This window comes from Octodon degus, unplaced genomic scaffold (genome assembly GCF_000260255.1).
Source record: "Octodon degus isolate 3935 unplaced genomic scaffold, OctDeg1.0 scaffold00002, whole genome shotgun sequence".
Lineage (NCBI taxonomy): Eukaryota > Metazoa > Chordata > Mammalia > Rodentia > Octodontidae > Octodon > Octodon degus.
The window spans coordinates 533399-538730 of record NW_004524578.1 but is presented as its reverse complement, the minus strand read 5'-3'; the positions used below and the strand labels follow the sequence as shown (position 1 = coordinate 538730).

At 34.6% G+C, this 5332-nt stretch overlaps 1 non-coding gene across 1 annotated transcript; it reads right to left on the bottom strand.

Annotated features, from left to right (window-relative positions):
* Positions 1-4445: 4445 nt before the first annotated feature.
* LOC111816278 lies at positions 4446-4552 on the bottom strand. The gene has a single exon (XR_002820712.1). It is a non-coding gene; the product is annotated as a U6 spliceosomal RNA (small nuclear RNA).
* Between the last annotated feature and the right edge of the window lie 780 nt (positions 4553-5332).

Sequence of the window (5332 nt, the reverse complement as noted above, 5' to 3'; positions counted from 1 at the left end):
ATTTGATATTAGTTGATTTCCTTATTATAGCCTTTGTTTCTGGAGTGAGATGGAATCTCTGTGTTGTTTTCATTTGCACTTCTTGAATCCCTGGTGGTGTTGAACATTTTTGTATATCTCTTTGCCATTTGTATTTCTTTCTCTGAGAAATGTGTATTTGTCATGGATGCCCATTTCTCAACTGTGTCTCTGAAGTGTGGGCTCTTGTATTTTTTAATTCTTTATATTCTGTAAATAGAAGTCCTTCACATGAGTGACTTCAGGTTAAAATGCTTTCCCAATTTGTGAATATCATTCACTATGTTGGTGTTTTGTTTTGATGGACAAAAACTTTGAAATAAAATGAAATCCAGTTGTTGATTCTTTAGAGTATTTCCCATGTAGTTTGCGTTTTGTTCATGAACACTCTGCCTATCCTTAAGTTTTCAAGAAATCTGTGCTTCCTCTTCCAGTAGATTTAGCACTTCTCTTTTACTTTTTGTTGTTGTTGTTGTTGTTGTTTTTTGGGGTGTTTTTTTTTAACCAGGGAATGAACTCATGTCCGTGTGCTTGCCAGGCAAGTGCTTATTCTACTGAGCTATCTCCCTGACCTCTAGTATTTTTCTTTAAATGTTTAGATCTTTAATCCAGGAAATTAACCAATATCTAGATCTTTAATCCATCTTAACTTTAATTTAGTGCATGGTGATAGACATGGATATAGTTTTAGTTTACAGCTTGTGAAAGCTAGCTTTTCCAGCATCATTTTTTTTCCAGCACCATTTTTTAAAGAGGCTACAGTTTATCCAGTGAAACTGTTTAGTGCCTTTGTTAAAGATAGGGAGGCCGAGTGTGTTTATAGTTTTGTCTGCATCTTCCATTCTGTTTCTTTGTTCCTCATGTCTATTTTGTTGTTGTTATTGCTGTTCTTGTGTTGTCTGTTTGTTTGCATGTTGCCACCACCATGCTGAGTTTATCACAGTAGTTTTGTGGTATAACTTCAAGTCAGGTATTGTAATGCCTCCTATTTTCAACTTTTTGCCTTTTCTACTCTAGGTCTTTTGTGATTCCAAATGAATTTTAGGATTTTTTTCTCCATATCTCTGAAGCATACAAATGCTATTTACATCAGGATTGTATTAAATTGGTATAACAGGAAGCTCCAGTGGCACAACCGGTTAGCGCGTGGTACTTATAAATTTGTATAACAGTTTTGGGAGTAGGACCATTTTCACAATGTTGGTTCTTCTTTTCCATGAGTAGAAAAGGATTTCCATTGTCTAAAATCCTCATAGATATTTTTTTCAGGATATTGTAATTTTCATTGTATAGATCTTTTATTTCCTTGGTTTAAGAATTCATAAATATTTCATTTATTAAATGATATAGTAAAGAGAGTTGCTTCCCTAATTTCTGTGTCAGTGAGTTTGTTGTTTGTGTACAGGAATGCAATTTATTTTTGGTTGTTGATTTTGTATCCTGCTATGCTATTGAATTTGTGTATTAATTGTAGGAGTGTTTTCATGGAGTGTCTTGGTCTTCCATGTAGAGTACCAGGTCCTACAAAAATAATGAGAATTTAATATCTTCCTTTCCAATTCTTATTCCTTTTATTTCTCTGTCTTATCTAATTGTTCTGGCTAACATTTCCAGAGCTATATTGAATAGGATTGGTAACAGTGGACAGCCTCATCTGGTACCTGATTTTAGAAACAAAGCTTTCAGTTTTTGTGCATTTAGTATGATGTTGGCTATTGGTTTGTCATAGATGAATTTTGTCTGGTTGAGGTAAAGACCATCTATTACAATTTTTTTAGGGATTTTATCATGAATGAGCATTGAACTTTAATAAAAGCTTTTTCTTCATCTAATGAGATGATCATTTGTTGTTGTTGCTGTTGGCTCTGTTGATGTGGTGAATTAATTTATCAATTTGTGTAAGTTTAACCATCCCTGCATCCATGGGTGAATCCTACCTAGAGATGATGTCTAAGCTTGTTGATGATTTGCTGCATTGTTTCCTAGTATCTTTTTTAGCATTTTTTCTTCTATATTAATTAAGCAGATTCATGAGTAATTTTTATGGTTGAGTCTTTCTCTGAGGTTGATATCAGAGTAATTCTTACCTTCAGGAATGAGCTTGGGAGAATTGTTTTCCTTTCAGTTTCATTTATGAATTTGAGAAGTATTGTCATTAAATTTTCCCTAAATTTCTCATAGAATTCAACTTTGAATCCATCAGGATCTGGGCTGTATTTTCCTTGTAACATTTTTATTACATTTTCAATTTCATTAAGTGATATTGGGTTATTCAGCATTTTTACACATTAATGGTTCAAGTTAATAATTAATATGTATCCTGAAATTTGTCCATTTCTCATACATTTTCCATCCTGTGAGAGTAAATATTTTGGATATAGGTATTAGTATCTTCTGAATTTACATGATCTCTAGTAATTTCAACCTTTTTAATTCCTTACTGCATGTATTTGAGTGTTTTTTCCCTTTTCATGAGGTTGAGTAGGGCTTTAACCATTTTATTTAAGTTTTCATAGACCCAACTCTTCAATACATTAACTCTTTATATTGTTTTCTTCATCTTAATTGCATTGATTTCTGCTCTGATCTTTATCATTTTCCCCTTTCTTTGGACTTTGTGCTTGACTTGTTCTTCTTTTTCTAGAACCTTGAGGTGCAGCATTAGGATATTTATTTGTTCCCATCCTTTTTTCTTAATGTGAGAGCTCACCACTATCTTTCATTGCATTCCACAAATTCTGGTAAGTTGTGTTTAAATTTTTGTTTGATTGTGGACACTGTTTGATTTCTCCTTTAATTTCTTCTCTGACCCATTGGTTGCTCAGCTGGATGTTATTTAATCTCCATGAGTTTTGGGAGTTTTTGCAGTTTCTTTTATCCTGAATTTCCAGTTTCATTGCACTAGGGTCTGATAACATGTGTGGGATAATTTCAATTCCCTTGGGTTTACTTAAGGATGTTCTGTGGACAGCTATGTGTGGTCTACTTCAGAGAATATCGAATGAGCAGCTGAAAAGGATGTGTCTTAAGAGTGGATGAGTAGAACACTTTGTAAACATCTACTTAGTTCAATTGCTCAATGGTTTGGTTCAGTCCCTCGACCTCATCAATAATTTTTTTTGGGGGGTGGGACCAGGAATTGAACTCATGCCCTTGCACTTGCCAGGCAAGCGCTTATTCTACTGAGCCATCTCCCAGGCCACCTCATCAATAATTTTTTGTTTTGGGCTGGGGAGATAGCTCAGAGGCATAAGCACCTGCCTGGCAAGCTCAAGGTCCTGAAATCGAACCTTAGTACTGCAAAAATAAATACATACATAAATAAAATTTTTATAAAAAAGAAAAAAAATAATTTTTGTATGATTGACATATATCTTTCAAACAGTGGGTGTGAATGTCTTCCATTAAGATTGTGTTATTTGTTATTTGATTTTTCATGCCCTTTTAAATTTGTCTTATATCGTTTGGTGTTCCTATATTTGGTGCACACATATTTATGATTGTTATATTTTCCTTTGAAGTTTCATCCTAACAAGCATGTAATTACCTACTTTATCTCATTGCATCATTCCTGGTGTGAAGTTCACGTTGTCTGTGAGCAGAATAGCTACCCCTGTTTTGTGTGTGTGTGTGTGTGTGTGTGTGTGCGAGAGAGAGAGAGAGAGAGAGAGAGAGAGAGAGAGAGAGTTCCTTCTGCATGTAGTATTGCTTTCCAGCCTTTGACTCTCAGCCTGTGAATTTCCTTTTGAATTAAATGTATTTGTTGTATACAGCATATTGTTGGATTTTGTTTCTTAATCCACTCTGCCAATTAAAATAAACAATTTTAATTGATGAACTGGGACCATTTACATTGCTAGTTAAAACTGATATGCATTTGCTTTTCTTTGTCATGTTTTCCTGCTCTTGGTTCTCTACTTTTCCCCTGTGTTTAATTGCTTGCCCTGCTTGATGGTGTCTTTCTGTTGTTGTTTTTGGAATTGTGGTCATGGTTATCTCTTTCTAGAATATCTTCTAGTATTCTTTGTAGGGTTGGTTTTATCGTTATGAATATCTTTAGCTGTTCTTTGTTGTGGAAGTATTTTACTCCTCTATTAATTTTGAAAATAGTTTTGCAAGGTATTTCAGTATAGGTCAGAAGCTGTTTTCTTTCAGGCCTTGAAATACTTCTCTCCAAACTCTTTTTGACTTTATAGTTTTCAGTAAGAAACCAGATGTGATTAAAGAAGGGCTTTTCTTTATGTGGAATCTCTTCTCTCCAACAGTTTTTAATATATTATTCTTGTGATGAATTTCTGGCATCTTGATTGTTGCATTTCTGGGTGTAGATTTATTCTGGTTGACATTAACTGGAGTCCTACATATCTCACTTTCTGAATGTCAGATTCTTTTCCCATGCTTGGGAAGTTGTCTGCACTTTTTTTTTTTTAAATACGGAATGCTTCACAAATTTGCGTGTCGTCCTTGCAAAAGGGCCATGCTAATCTCCTCTGTATTGTTCCAATTTTAGTATAGGTGCTGCCAAAGTGAACACAGTTGTCTGCTATTACTTTTGCAAATTGCCTTTTTGTGTCACTTGTGTTAACTCCTTTTTATTGAAACCTATCAGTCCTATGATGTTCATCTTTGTGTCATGTTCTAAATGTTCAATCATTATGTCCTGGTTTCTTCTTATTCTTAAGAGATTTTTCCTTTCCTGGTTTCTAGTTACAACTATGTCTTCAAGATCTGAAAGTCTATCTTCAGTTTTATTCCAAGTCTTTTGCCAGGTTTTGATGGAAGTTTTAATTGCCTAGATATCTCATTGAGTCTCTTTCATGCATCCAATTCTTTACTATACATTCATTTAAGGTTTCCATCATTTTTCTATGCTCCACTATATTTTTATCTATGTCTTCTTTCAATATTCTCAGCAATATTTTCATTCTGATTATCATTTCTTTACCTGAGAGATTATTTCTGATCTGATTTCCTCTCTCCCCACCTGGAATTGCTTCTATAATTCAGTCCCTGTCATTTGAGACAGTTCAGGTGTGTGCCTTCTAATTTCTTCTATGTTGATGTCTCCCAGACTTCTTCTGGGTGAGCTGAGGTCCTGAGGTTGCATTTTTCTCCTTTGGCTTGTCACTGTCTATTTCAGAAAGAACTCTTTTAATTTCTGTAATAAACCGTGTGAAAATTTGTTACTAGGTAGCTATATCACTACTATCAAAGACATTTTAGAGGGGCTGGAGAGATGGCTCAGTGGTCTAAAGCACCTACTTAGAACAAGCTTAGCAAAAGCATCAGGGACCGCGGTTCAATCCCCCAGCAC